The following is a 15,421-nucleotide window of genomic DNA, read 5'->3' as shown; positions in this document are numbered from 1 at the left end:
CCTCTCATGTCTTATTTTTTCAGCTTCAATGAATCAGTTTCAGATACTCATATAAGATTTTGAGTGATGATAAATAGTAATTTCCAGTTCTTTACTGTTACAAATCTAAGTTTGTCAAAGGCCTTACACTGTTGAAGTACACACATTTTCCATTACAACTAAAAATCTATGTACTTTAAATACCAAGTTCTGATAACAAGTGTATGTGATTATGGAACATGTTGTTTTTATAAAGGTAAATGTCTATTAAATATTTAATGCTGGTCCAAAATATATGATTATTTTACTCTCAGTAGCAAATTTCCCCTTGAAACGTGAATATGTATATATTCATAATAAATTAAGTATTCAGGAAATACTGAACTGCTGGTGAAGCTTTTGTTTTCTCTAGACAGAATCATATCAAGTAGAACATTGTATTTTTCTGAAAAGAAGTCCACAGATAACTCACACAGATTTGCAGTCTACCATGAGGAATAAGAAATAAAAGAAATGAAGGGCATGAAGACATTTTCAGGCAAACTTTGTTTGTACTACTTGCATATATGGAAATATTAATGTTGTCGAATTGTAAAGCTGCTTTGGTGATGATTGATAGATTACACTAAATTGAAATACAATGTTTTTTTCAGGAACTGTTTTATGTTAGGCCTTTATCGTATTACATCATTATCAGTAAAGGATGAATAAACAGGATGAATAAAAAGGATGAATAGATAAAACAAAATGCTCCAATTCCTGTGTGACTCACAATCAAAACATAGTAGGAAGGCCACAGAAAACAATCAGGATAATTTAAAAACAATGTAGAAACTACAAAAATTGTTTGGAGCTGTGCTCCTTATCTGGCATTCTCCTCCACCATCTGATGACTCTACAAGCTTCTTGTAGATGAGCCTTCATATACGTCACCATTAAACAGCAGAATATGAACGTGAGTGATTATGTGCTGCTGTCGCATTAGAATACTCACTTGTTAGCTGAGATTGGTATCTGCCCAATTACAGCAGTTTTTAGCACTGCTTCAGATACATCTGTCATGTCTTCCTCTATGCAGGCAAATTGAACAAATGGAGTACTGTGCTTCCACAAGGTGATTAGGCAGGAGCCTCAGGAATAGTCTGCATAGACAGAGTTGGACACTTGAATGACACGTGCACAGCTGGAACATGTTGAGTAGAGCGTGTGGAGTAAACAGCATTGCCAATTTATATCTGCTGAGGCCTGTGTCTGTTTTCTTTGGCAATTATTATCTTTTTCTTTCTAGGTTTTTCCATCCTTGACAGAATGACTAATGTGGTCACAGATTTGCTGTCACTCTTGCAAATTCTTGGAAAAAGAAGGCAAAACTGCTGTATGAAGCAGAATTCTATATAGCAGAGGATATGACTGTCTCTAGTATTTTTTTCCAACACTATTGTCAGGGTTTTCTTTAATGTGTATCCTCTTCCTCTTCTAGCATTTTCTTGCTGTATTGTGGCATTGAGTAGATAAAGGGTAACACTACATTGCATTGTTTTAAATAATGGGGCACAGACTCTGCAGAGCATAGGCAGTGCTCTCTCCACATTCCACAACCAAGTCTAACAGCGTAGGAACAAAGAGAAGTTAATTAAAAGTGCGGGTTTTTAAAAGAAATTTAGTTTAATTTTCAGCACTGTAAGAGACTGTATTTTAAAAGCCTGAAGAGAAGTAATTCTGCAGCTAAGAAGCACTGACTTTAGAATGTCAGGTTAAAAGGCCTAGATCTTTTACTCCTATAAGTCTCGTGCTGAAATTTATGAACTAAAGCAAGAACCATGATTTCCAGACACCACCCATACTTCTCCTTATGGAAGCTCAATTTACAAGTTATCCAGAAGCCACTGCAAATTAGGGGAAATGGTTACAGTAAGATAATTTTATGAAGCAAAATGTTATCCAACCAATTCATTAAAAATGGCATAATGAGACACACTGAGTCTAAACAACACATTCAACTACTGATTTTGTAAAAGCTGAAGGTGATTTTTATAATTACTGAAAGTTATGGTAAATAAATGTATCATCTTACCTGGAGGTCACAAGTATTATTAATGTGTGTTTCTATTGAACATATTTACCTTAGTATAATTTTCTCTTAGCCTTTTATACAGCACCTCACCGGAATGGGAATCTAGAACAAAATGACACAACTCCAAATAATCATAATTATGTCAGCATTACTCTAGGTATATTATTAATACTGAATATATTTAGATGCTGTATCATACTACTGAAATTCTTTGGAGCACAAAATTCTTTGGTTGAGCAGAAAGCTGGGAGTCTTGTTTCCATTATACGTCTTTACAGTGTAGAAAATACCACAAAGATCAGCATCCTTTTGCAGTGACTGTCTGAAAAAAAAAAAGAAGCAAACATAGTCCCATAAAAAGGCTGTTCTCTGAAAATGAAAAAGGAGACAAAGAATGTTGTTCTGAATTGAAGAAAGCATATTTCATCTTAAAAAATAATCTTGAGGTGATATTCCGTATTGTTAAGTATGAACAAAGCAATGCAGAACCATTGAAAGAAACAGTAAACGAGTCAATATGTAGGCAAGACAGTCCAGAAGACGTTCTTAGCTGCCACGTCAGCTCATTATAATAGAGTGTCCCAGATCTGACATAATGCTTGTGGCCCATGCCAGAGATAAGGGGCTGAAGAATAAGTAGCCTTCATGTTTCCTACAGAAAGTGAAATTTACTTAGACTGATGAAGAAAGACTAGCAGAGGTCAGCAACTGGTAGAGTCAAATGAGTAAGCAGTCGATTTTCTGATTTAGGTGACAGCATGCTATATCAAATGAAGAGTTCTGTACAGAACCAATAAATAGCTTTGTAAAGCAGCTGCAAAACAAAACCAAAATACAAAATAAAACAAAACAAACAAAACAAAAATACAAAGCAAGAGAAACATTTAGGGTTCAAGTAATTGTGAATTACACATTAGGTTAATGAAAGAGATGGCTTTAGAATAATGGCATCTTGACAATAGGACTTATATTGTAAGAATAGAAATATGAAAACTCATTAGCTGCTACCTAATATGACAATGTCAGACTCATAGAATCTTTCATGAGTGTCTAAGTATGGGTATGTAAGTATAGTATAGGTAGATAAATAGGACAGATAAGTATACAAAAATAGGACTCTGGAAAGCAATATAAGAAGGTTACCCTTTCCTTTTGTACTAGATTCTGTGTTGGATGTTAAGCATATTATTGCTGAAACTGGTATTTATATTCCTGTGAAAAACCTCATTTTCTGTGAACCACCATCTTAAAATAAACAAATGTTTTGCTGGTTGCATTTTGCTTAGCTTGTGCTACAAATAAACCTTTATTGGACAGTCACCTGTCTTATGTACTCATTGCACTCCAGCTACTAAACCCTTGCTCTGGTATCCATACAGATGGTTTTCCCTAATGTTATAGTTTAATTTTTAAGGCATCTGCATTTTCCATGTTAAGTAAGTTGTTTTGCAATCAATAAAATTTATTTAGGAAAAAAAAAAAAGAAACAAGAAAAAACAGAAAGACAAAAAATGCAAAAAAATGCTAGACAGCATTAAACATGATTTAAAGGAGGTGGAAGCTTTTATACTGTCACTATGAATAATAGAAATCCAGAGTGCTTGCACACTGCACAAATGTTCTTCCAGTAGATTTTCTAAACTGCAACCATATGCTTGCCATGCAAAAATATCACAGGGAGTACTGTCCTACTTATTACAGCAAAAACAGTGGGGTTTAGATCTTCTTAGTTAGGCAGCAATGTAATGTAGTTAAAAAAGCAAAGCATTCCCTAGAATATAACATCCTTGTAAAATTAAATAGTTGCATTGTTCTCTGACACCTCTGATGTATATTCTCCCTAGTAACAGGGACCCAAAGAGGTCCCTGTGGAGAATAAGGGGTTACAGAGTAAATATGAAGCAACAGAAAAATGTGAAAACAAGCTTTCTCTTTGCTGATCTTAAAGTGATGAAAAGAGAAAAAATAATAAGCAAGGATTGATCGCATGATTTTAAATACACAAAATTATGAAAGCCTTGCGTGCAGAGCAAGTCAGGAGATTATTGGAGAATGGTACAGTGACAGCTGTTTCAGCTTTATTATATAGCAGAAGTAAACCTGTTGGCTTGTGAAATGCCCCTTTTGTATTTCTAGCACTAACTATCAGCAATTACAGTATGATACCAGAACATATGGCAGTGTAATTGAAGGTGTGGCAAGAAATCAGAGTTAGGCACTTAGGCCATATGTTCCCCTCCACTAAGCAGAGTGGAGGGAAGCAGATGGGCACAAGTTAAAGTGAGGCACAAAGGGCTGGCATAGTCCACCCAGAAGGCAAAGGCAGCTAAGTCACACTTTGGTGTAAGTCAAAGTGGTGAGCCTTTAGGAATGAGCTGGAATCAATCTGAACAGAAGAAAGCTAGCTGAGTAAAAATGGGTAGCTGCTACACCACAGTGTATTTCTACAGACTATTCTCATACACCAGCAATGGGTAGATAAGCCAGGGAAAATGTTGACAAGTGGTCAGGAAAACTGTATAACGGCTTTAGGCCACGAGTCCCTCTCTCCCTACCCTCACATCAGATTGCCATGAAATGTATTTTCAACTAATTGTTCAATTGTTATCAATTCTGTTTCTGTTTGTTTACTTGTCTTAATTCCTCTTGGTCTCAGAAGATATTACATCATTGTTTAAATCCCACCATTCTCAGGATAGTTTCGGCAGCAGTTTCCCAGTTTGAAAATGGAGATAAAGTGGAGTGCCTGCTCCACTTAATGATTATCTTACTTCTTCACTTGTTTCAAAAATGGATATAAAGCCTCCTTTCAAGTCAGAATGGCAAAACCCTGCACCAAACTTACATTAAACTTTTGATTAAACACATGGGTGAGAGATATGGAAAGTTAATTCGTAATTATTTATGTTTTTATTTCAAAGTGTTATTAAAACAGAATTTAAAGAAAGAAAAATAAAAATGCAATCTTCTTCTGTTTTCTTACCCAATAACCTCTTTCCTCCAAGATTCCAAGTCTTTGTTTGGGAGTACTCAATATATGAACAGTAAGACAGATTTTAGTCAGCAATTGATTTTCAATCATTATCTCTATCCAGTATTACTTATCTGTGCCTTCAGAAAAATCAATAGCACAATAACGATCTCCAGCATATTACTCACTATCATATACACTATGTATTGAACCTTATACTAAGTTTTCATTATTGTGATTAACAATGGAAACAGTATGCTGGGGATTTTTTCTGTAGTAAGAGCTAACTATTTTCTGTGGTGAAAACAAAAGCAATATTTTACTAGTGTCACTGAAGAAAATACAAAATACTACAAGAACATGATTTCCATGCTAAAATCGGAAATTCCATAATACCCTGCATCATACAGCTACAGAAACCAGGCTATACTTCACCATGAACTGACCTTGAAATTAAGTAGTTAGCTATTAATAAGACATGTAAGAATGCACAAGCCAAAGAAAAAAATACAGTTTTAAATACATATGTACCACTACTGAGTGATCTGGTTTGCTTTTTGAGTTTTTTTTTCACATATCAGCACTATCTTGTTTCACATAGTATTAGACATGAAAAACAATGAGCTCGTTATGCTTCAGCAGGGGGCAGCATGGTATGCATTTTGTCACTCGATGGCAAGGCTTGAGGTATTAACAACGTGATTTACTAATTAGTATGGAGCTTTGCTGGTTACAGACTGTTGTGTAAACTCTATTCCTATCAAAACAGGCACAGAAGTGCTAGTTCCGTGAACAATCTGCAGGACTTGGCATAGATACAAGACATCAGTAAAGTATCAAAGAGGAAAAAATTAATCATTATTCAAAAAGATTGTGGGATGTAGTGTAGGTTAGGACCTCATTTTTTAATCAGTCCTCAGTCATTAGTACATAAGTGCTTCAGATAATAAACATCAGATTACTACTAGTCTCCGTGATGTGCTGCAGACATGAGGCTGACACGGTGATAAAATGACACCATTCTCTGCTTGCAAAGCTGTTCCAGGGTCTTTATATTCCACAGTTTCCAGACCAAACACTCTCACTGAAATCAGTTTTGCAAAAGAATGATGCATCATTAAGCATTGAGTCTGAATACATGATTTTGTGCTATACATTGGTACAATTGGAAAGATTTATATTTAGAATTGATCCTCTGAAGGTCAAAAATGAACATAATTAACCCAAAAGTATTTTTTTCATAGATGTGCTGGTAGAATCAATACATTTGTTATGAAGGTGTGCTGGGCACTTGCAGTATCCTGCATAATTGATTATACAATTGATTTAAAGTGTTCTGATCCTACTGATTTGTTGTTGTTGTTGTTTGGGTTTTTTTTAACTCAGTACCATGAATGAGCTGATTCCAGTTAGTGCTTAAGAATCTGTTTTACCATGTAATTTCCCTGCCATTCTAAATAGACTGTTTTGTCCCTATTATAGTATAAATTAAGAACAGCAGAAGGAAAATTGATTATTAATTTCACTTAAAGCAGAAGAGCAGAATTAATGATATCACAGCTCTCTGATGAGGATGGGTAGTTTCTTAAACCAAATAGAAAAATAGCTCTAACTGTTAATCAATTACACCTGGATTAGGAGATATTACTAGCAATTAATGGTCATGTAACATCAAAATCAATGAGGCTTGCCAAAGAAATAATGAGGCTCATAGCACTTCCACTGTGCAGCTACTGTAACCTCAAATTATTGGATCAATAAAGAAAGTCCCTTACGGAAAGTGAGGAATCCTAATTGCATGCTGAGAAATATTAGGCTAGGATATCCTGAAGATAGAATGGCCGAAACATTCTTGAGCTTTAAAGATTAATTAAGAATGTGTTTCTGCTTAATTTTCATATTGCAAGGGGAAAGAAACATCCATTTTATTTTTGGTTAATTAATTGTATTCAAAGTGGGTCATGTCACAATTTTGCATGATATGAAATATGCAGATTTTCAAGATTTCAACAGTAAACCAGGTGATACTCAGCAATTTTGCCTTGAGAATCTGAGTGTCTAACTTGAAATTCAAAGCAAAAGTTGAGGGGGGAGGAGAGTGTTTTGCAAAATCTACATGGATAAAACTTAATAAAATATTTGTTCAGAACCTACAAAAAGCCTAAATTTTGCATTTATTCTTGCTGACATTACAAAGTCAACATAAGTGGAGGGTTTATGGGTATTTATTTCAGTGTTTTCCATTGCTGAAAAAAGTCTTCTTGTACAGTAATCATCTATCTAAACACTGGTTTCCTCTGTGGCTGGTGAACTTACGTTTGTGAATGTTGTCTGTTTCATTTCCTGAAAAAAGGAGATATCAGGGAAGATTTCACTCACAATAGTAGCAAATGTGAACAAAAAATGCAGTCTGAGTTTGTGAAAAATGGCAAACAAAGCTTTTGCAGGGGTGAAGACACATGCATCTGCATACAGGTTCTGCATGCATGTGCTTTATTCATCTCTACCTGCAATTCCCTAGTCACACGAGAAGGGTGCCATGGAAAGCTTGAGGTTTAAGTAAAAAAAATGCTAGGAGGAAATAGCAGAAAAAAGGTCAAGTAAATAACCCACTGAGAGTTATAAATGCTCTGGATAAAAGCTACAGCAAACCCAGGTAGGAATCTGCAGGACTAGGATAAGAGATGCTGCAAAAAATGAAGGAGTCCCTTGGCCTAGTACTTATCTATTCTGCAGTGGATGGCATCCATTTCAGGGTCTGGATATAAAATCTAGCAGAAATAAATGCAATGGCATACAAATAGATAAAGAAATGGTACTATGATCAACTAACACTTCTTGGTGTGATTAAATCTTACAGAGAAAATACTTAAACACTTCATGTTCTATGCTATAATGTCTAACACTTAAAATACTTTTCATTGTTTATCTTTGCACTCATAGAACATGAAATCCAATAGTTCTTTAAAATTAATTGCTTTTTAAAACCAGTTTTCAAGGAGAACATATGTTATGGTGTTACATTTTGTTACATATTGGGGAAAGATTAAAATTGGTTTATTAGTTCTCTGTGCAGCATTCTCTTTGGTCTTGCAGAACCAATGATATCTTGTACTGTTTTTTGGGGTTTTTTTTCCAGAAGTTAAGAGAAAGAAAATAATTTACAAATCTCAGAAAATGCAAGAATTTGACCTTTGTATCATTACACCACGAAGGAAGCCAAGGTATGTGTGAGCAGGAGTAACTGAAATGTTCCCTATGTATCAACACTGAAAATCTTTTCGAGAAATATTTTGAAGTCAAAGAAACTGTGAAACACACAGTTCCTGAAACCATTCTTAGCTCAGTTCCACCTCTTCTCTCTTTACTAACAAAAAAATTGGTTCACAATACACTTTTAGTAAGCTTTCTTCAACTTGAAGTAATTATTTGAGGGGGAAAAATGTGGGCGAGGAAGTATGTGTACATTTGTTACCAAACAAATTTTGTCTTCTAAAGCTGTGGCATTTTATACGCCTTTCTAATTCAGTGCATACAAATGGATATGCAGGTCGTATCTGGAAATTTATAGTTCTGTAGAAAGTAGAATGTAACTGGCTGTAATACAGAGACCCTGACAATCTCTACTTGGACCACAGTAAGGGAAAGAAGAAGACAAGAAAGGCCTTTGCAAATTCAGTTACGGTTACTTGTTTTGAGCCTCAGTTTTCTCTTGTTCAGCAACCCCAACTACCTAAACTTCACATTAACAAATCTGAGGATTAACCTGTGATTCTGTTGAAGGTCAGCAAAAAACATTCAAACATCCCAGAGCACTGTGAAGTGGGCTTTTATCTCCACTTTCTTTCCTTGTTTGTTACTGTGTCTTAATGTAGGAAAATAACATTTGTTTGTTCATTAAGTGAAAATTTTCCTTCCATTTTCCCATAGCAAAGAAACCAGGTAACTTTTTTATCCTTTTGCCTACTAGAATAATATGTTCTTTTGAGGGCACAAAACAAATGCTTCTGCCCCACTATATTGCTTATGTTCTTTTTGTCTACTGGCCAATATTCTCTAAATATTTGCTAAATTATATCAGATGTGTCAAAGTGACTTAAAATAGACAAATGAATCATATATCTATCAGAGGAAACACTAGAGCAGAACTTATATTTTACTTACTTAAGTAAATAAAAATTTTTCTTCTTTCACCACTGCAAGACTATGCTTAAAATTTCCCTTACATAATACATATAAATATATCTATGGTATAAAAAAACGTCCTCCAGGATTTTAATTTGGCAAGACAAAAGAGATGCAGCCTAATATTTTGTCTTCCCTGCCCCTTCTCATTATCCTTTTGCATCCTGTCACATATGTGTAGAAATGTCAGACATTTTCAAAGGCAGCCTGCAGGGTCTCCATTTAATGTTATGTCCAGAATTTTAAAGGCTTATTAATGTTTTGGGTCTTTTTTTTTTTAACTTTCTTTCATTTTTTCTGTCTATGGATTCAAACAAAGACACCTATCCACTGCCTAACATAAAGCCTTTGACAAAAAGTTAAATGTTGAGTATGTAAAATTCTTAAGAGAAGTCAGGTTAATCAGGAAAAGACTTCACAGATGGAGGATGAAGTATCCAGCTCTGTTATGTGTGGGTTGTGGGCTGGAGATAGAAACCACGACTTGAGTCCTCTTGCTCATCAGACAAAACAGCAGCCTGTTTTCTTGTTTGGAATTTACATGTATGGTTGGTTCAAAACCCCCAGGCTTAGATAGGTATTGGCTGGGATCTCTCTCCACCCAGATCTCTGGCCAGTTGTGTGCTTGCAAGTAATCTTGAATGGAAACGGAAGGGCTAAGGCCTTGAAACTTATCTGGTGGCTTGTTCTGGCATGAACTAGGCTAGCTGAATTGGATTTGTGTTATGGCCAGATTTACCTTGTCCAGTACTGTAATATACCCAGTGTATCGCACTGCACAGAACAAAAATTTGTAATGCAATCTCTAAAACAGCAATCCTTGTTTGTACTTACATCTTATAATAGACATACACACCCTTTCATTAGGTTTCAAATTTTCTTTTCAATTCTACTCTTCTTCAGAGTAGCTTATATAGAGACAGTATTTTTTATCTGGAGTTTGGTCTTCTGCTTAGTTTGGGAAGAGCCCCTTGTCTTCATCTCTGCTTTTTCCCCCAGCTTTTCATCTTAAAAGAATTAAGAGAGTGGCTTAAAATGTCCTTGATTTCATAACACCTATATTTCTCTTCTTTTGCCCTTTATTTTTCTTTCAATATTGCATAGTTGATTCTGAGTTTCTTTATGTCCATTAGGGGACTTGCGGTACACTTATCAATATTTTCAGCACAAATCAAATTGTGACAAAGGCTCTCTTATTCACACCCATCAGTTCAGAATTTGACATATGAGACTGTGTCCTACGCAGTATGACTTTGTTAGACAGCTCTGAAATGATTTCAGCATGCTTTGGTTTATTAAAGAACTGTTCAGTTGTCGAGTCAGTTTGACAACTGTGTTCTTCCATACATGCAGGGGAAAGGGTGTACACAATGGTCAAATCTTTATGTACAGACTGAGATGCCTATCTAAAATTCCCAGTATGCTGTTGTCCACAAGAGTTATTGATAAAATCCTTTAATTGCCTCTCCACTGACTCTAAACTGGATAGTAGACTCAACAGTCTGAGGAAAATATTGTTGAATAAGGAACCCATAACAAATCATAGACTGCCAATAAAATTAAAGGTAAATGAATCTTTTTTTTTTCATCTGATGTGCATAATGTCACAACTTATCATAATCCTCAGCTGATTATTTCTTTGAAGGAGAAGTTATGACTGAACCCATTGACCCAAGCAAACTCACTTTCTCTTTGCTGCTGAAAATATTAGCAAGTTATTGTTCAAAGGAATTTATAGAATTCATCATTTATTGGTGTTATGTATACCAATGTGTACAACCAAAACAATACAGATATTAAAGGGTGAAGAAAACATTACAATGTGTTTACATTCTCTGGTACTGAGAACACACACAGTGTGTTCTTTGCAAAATACTTGCCATCTATGCAAGTAGATAAATACTACATTTACCATTCTAGTTCCTCTTGAAGCATGTAAGACATTGGTAAGTTTAACTCACCTTGCTTCCATCATACTCCAGTACTAGATAAAAAAGACATTTATTTTCAGTTATCAATAAGGCTAAAGAGTATGTTCATTTAGTCTAACAATTTGCATAAAATCCAAAGTAATACCTGCATTGAATCTAACAATTTTTGTTTGAATAAATTTCTTTCAGAAAAAAACTCTATCAAAGAGTTTGAGCAGTGGTGATCCTACCTTTTATGGTGAGCTATTCTAACAGCTAATTATTCCCACTGTTAAAATTTGCACTTTTTTTCCATTTTTCTTTGCTCAAGATGCTGCTTGTTCAAGTTGTTATGCCTTTGTTTGCCAGATTAAAGATTGCTTGGGTTCTTTGTTGTTTGTGTACTTGATGTGGGCTCCTGAGGGTGACATTCACAACTTCTCTGAAATTTCCCCACCTCGTGATCTACACCTACCTCCTAAGCAAAGTCAAAGTGATATTAAAATAAAGGGGGAAAAAGAAGCAAAGCAGGTATTCTCAATTAAATGAGACTTGTTGATTTCATGGACAGGTATTCTTTTTCTCTCAAGCGATCTCTCCCAGAAAGTCCATTAATAATCTTTTTTATGTTATATTTCCTATATTTAAAAAATAGCTTCTTTCATCATTATTTTAATCTTAAAAATCTAAAGAGACAGAAATTTGTTGCCTGTCAGTGTGTCGTGATGTAAGTGTGAGTAATGGTGTGTTCTACTCAGAAGTAAATTAAGTTAGAGGCAGAACATATCTGATTAACAAAACAGCAAAACAGCAGACTTGTGCGATGTTTTTCAAACCTTTTGGCCAAGGCATTTCTCTCTAAGAACTGCATACTAGATTTCCCTGTGTCAGTGTGTCAGAAGTGATGATGAATGAAAGAAAGTCAGAAGCCAGGAAAGTAATACAGATAACCTTCATTATCTTGTTTTCCGAGGACACTGTTTAATAGCAGTAGAGCACTGTAGTGGTTTACCGCTATCTTTTCACCGACCATGATGCAAGTGTTTCAAAAATCCAGAAATACATGCTGCTGCTAGGATTTCGTATGGCCACTTCAGAAATGGATTGATTTTCACTTGGTTGTATACGGTGACAATTGGCAGATAATTGTAGAAGCAGATATATTCAACTGAAAACTTTTGGGCAGATAAATGAAATTTGGCTACTTATTAATTTAAATGACTAGTCAAGTTGTTTATCAACATTGTGGTTGGTATGTCTCCCTGGCAAAGCTCAAGTTGCACAGAGATCAGAATAAAAAAGTGGCATAACTACCAAAGTGCATCCCTCTTTACATGCTAAGAAAACCTCCTTCTTGATTCTGTATGGTGCACGTGCACTCAGTGCTCCCCAAGCCCCAGGACACTTTACTGCATTTCTGAAGAGAAAACCATACTCTTCATATCTCACAGGTTGATAACAAGGGCTATTCCACTGGCACAGTGAAACGGAGAAAGACTGTGTAAACATATATCCCTATATAAAATAAATAATTTTTAAAGACATAACTTCTCCTCTAATTTGAAATAATGTGTAAAAGTTTGTTGGTTTGTTGTGGATTTTTTCATCCTAGCACAGTAAGCAAGTATTTAAAGGTTCTTAAACCAGGTTAAGCCAGAAAAACTGATTTATAAGAAATTGATAGATAAGCAATAATACCTGTAAGCAGTATAAATGCTTTCCTCGGTCCAAAAAAACCTGAAAAACTGTTTCCATGTAAAGTGTTTGACAGAAATGCACAGTAATGCAAAGGTATTAGTGAAAGTACTTGAAAGTTCTTTTTTTTCTTACCTAAGAAAAACTAAAATCACCTACCGCTTTGAAGTTTTTTGTTGGGAATGCTTTGTTATTCCAAGGAGACTCCAAATTTGCATCACTAGTATCATCTGGGTTCATTTAACCAACACACATTCAACCTCTGTCCACCGCCTGAGCATGGGCAAGAGTATTTCTTTCATGTTTCTAAAGAGATTAGAAAATATATGGGATCCTCTAAGGCATTTTAATAATTCCCTGTGGAGATAGAACTGGTTGGGCATCAACTTAAGATCATGGGATGATAGCAAGCCTGTTCATATAAGGTTATGCTTCCAAAATGTTCTTAGTTCTCTCCCCTGATTGGTTGTTGTTTGCTGCATTACTTTTAATATTCCTAATCTCAGTCTGTGATTGCAACCCTGCCTTCAGATCTACCCTCAGATCTTCCATATGTATACTGTTGTACCCACCCTTTTTTTGCCTTTTGTGGTTGACCCTACACTGTGTGTTTGCCTTCTGCCATCTGTTAATTTGCCATTAAATCAGTTCTACTTTTTGGATCACCCAGCCAAACCCATCCCATTATTTTCCACACCACTCCCGGCTGGCCTGGGTCTGAAGTTGCAAAGCTGAAATGCGACAAGTGGAGCCTGCACAGGGACTTGATATTAAAGGTTTCCTGTGCTGGATCCAGTGGAGGTGCTGTACCTTTCTTCCAGAGTTTTTTTGATTGTGCCAGGCCTGGCCAGATTTTTTGGTGTTTGGGCAGCCCTCAGAGAAGTGACCAGCTGACCCAGGAGCCCCTCTGGGAGCTGCAGGTAAGCCAAAAAGGAACATTCTACCCATCATCCTACCCTAACCAGGAAGGTATATCATATCCCAGTCCAAGTTTTAAGATGTGCTCCAGTATGTCAGCTGTAGAATGGGATGTCTATGGACATTTTAAGTTAATTCTATCAGCTCACAGGAAGGACGACAGGAAGCGAGAGCTTAAAATCATAAATTGTCTCTGTTGCAATTTTCTCAGCAGCATGGCAAGCAGTGCGATGCTAGAAACATTGAAACATGACAAGTGCTGCCACCCTGTCCACCACCACCACCACCACCATAGTTCCAGGGCTGCAGAGCAGGCGGGAACATGCCCGCGGCTTCTCTTCCCACCTCGTGCTGCTATCCCAGCTTCACGAGCATTTCCTGACTTGAGGCTGTTATAAATGGAGGCTGACACTTTCTGGAAAGTATATTCTAGTTTATTAACCAAAACAATCACTAATTGAGGACAGGGTCCCAGGATAAGCCCAGAGCCCACTTGACAAGCCAGATAACTTATAACAATTAACAGCCCGCACAGAGATGACACGGCTGGGCGTTCCTCGGGAGTTTGGCTCATTCGGAAGACCGTGACTCTTCATCCTTACCCCTTTTTATAAGTTTGATTGGTACACTTTGGAATTCTCATTCAACTGATTAAATCTGGGCTCTCCTATTGGTCCATATCACAGAGCGTGGTACACAAATCATTTGTCTAAGTGCTTTTCATTGGTGGGATTATCTTCCAATCATAGTCCATTGTCTTTGTCATACTATTTATTTCCAGAAAGTTCCCAAACTCTGCTCTCCATACCTCCCTCATGACTAAAACCCTTCATTTACAGCATTCCAGTACAATCCCCATGTAACTTATATAAACTTCATGAACTAGTAACTCACGAAAATAGAGTATTCATAACAAGACTGTCCCCTTCCCTCTGATCCTGGGAGCAGGACACGAGATCAGAGCCTGTTGGAAACACAGGAGCCTGTGCGATTTGCAGCTCCTGCTGTCTCGTGTCCCCCTCTTTCGGGCTGCCCTGGAGTGGAACGCGGCTTTGGAAGCGTTGGCTCGCCCCGCCATTGCGTCCCCCGCGCTCCCCTCCCTCAGGGACCCCCGAGGGCAGCGCCGGCACCGTCCCGGCTCCTTCCCGCTCCGTCCCTCCTCTTTCCGCGCTTTTTCCTCGCCCCTCCTCCCCGGCTAACAACAGGAGGTACACCATCTTTCACTCCAGCTGCATTAAATCGACTGCTATTGTACCGCCTCGGCCACTCACCAGTCCCGGGCCCTGGGCGGCAGCCGCCGTGCTGGGCCCGGGACACCCCGGCAGCTGGGGGACAGCGGCCGTCTCCCGCCCTGGGCCGCGCAGCTTTCCAGCCGTGGGGCGTTCTGCCCTCGGCGAACGAGCGCTGTGTCCGGGGTCTCCGCCCCGACCGGCACCACACTGCCGTGGCCCCCAGGGTCGGACGGCCCTCTGACAGCTACCGACAGCAGCGGGGGCGGCCCACAGCAGAGCCAAGCCCCTTTGGATGGAGCGGAGCGGGGCCGCGCTCCCGCCGCAACTCAAACTCGGAGCCCAACTCCCAACAACTCCGTTGCCTGGAAACCACCGTCTGGCGCCAGGCTATAAATTTTGGATTAACGGATAAATACCTAGATTTGGCTATAATCTACACAACTATAATGAAGGTTTG

At 37.6% G+C, this 15,421-nt stretch overlaps 1 long non-coding RNA gene across 1 annotated transcript; it reads right to left on the bottom strand.

The window, feature by feature from the left end:
• Nucleotides 1–1,952: 1,952 nt before the first annotated feature.
• LOC117245632 lies at nucleotides 1,953–13,115 on the bottom strand. Its single transcript, XR_004500519.1, has 3 exons — nucleotides 12,974–13,115; nucleotides 2,253–2,375; nucleotides 1,953–2,174 (listed from the first exon to the last, which is right to left on the bottom strand). It is a non-coding gene; the product is annotated as an uncharacterized LOC117245632 (long non-coding RNA).
• Nucleotides 13,116–15,421: the final 2,306 nt, after the last annotated feature.

The sequence above is a fragment of the Parus major genome, chromosome Z (assembly GCF_001522545.3).
Source record: "Parus major isolate Abel chromosome Z, Parus_major1.1, whole genome shotgun sequence".
NCBI lineage: Eukaryota > Metazoa > Chordata > Aves > Passeriformes > Paridae > Parus > Parus major.
The sequence above is the reverse complement of the archived record's forward strand: the minus strand, read 5'-3'. Positions and strand labels throughout refer to the sequence as shown.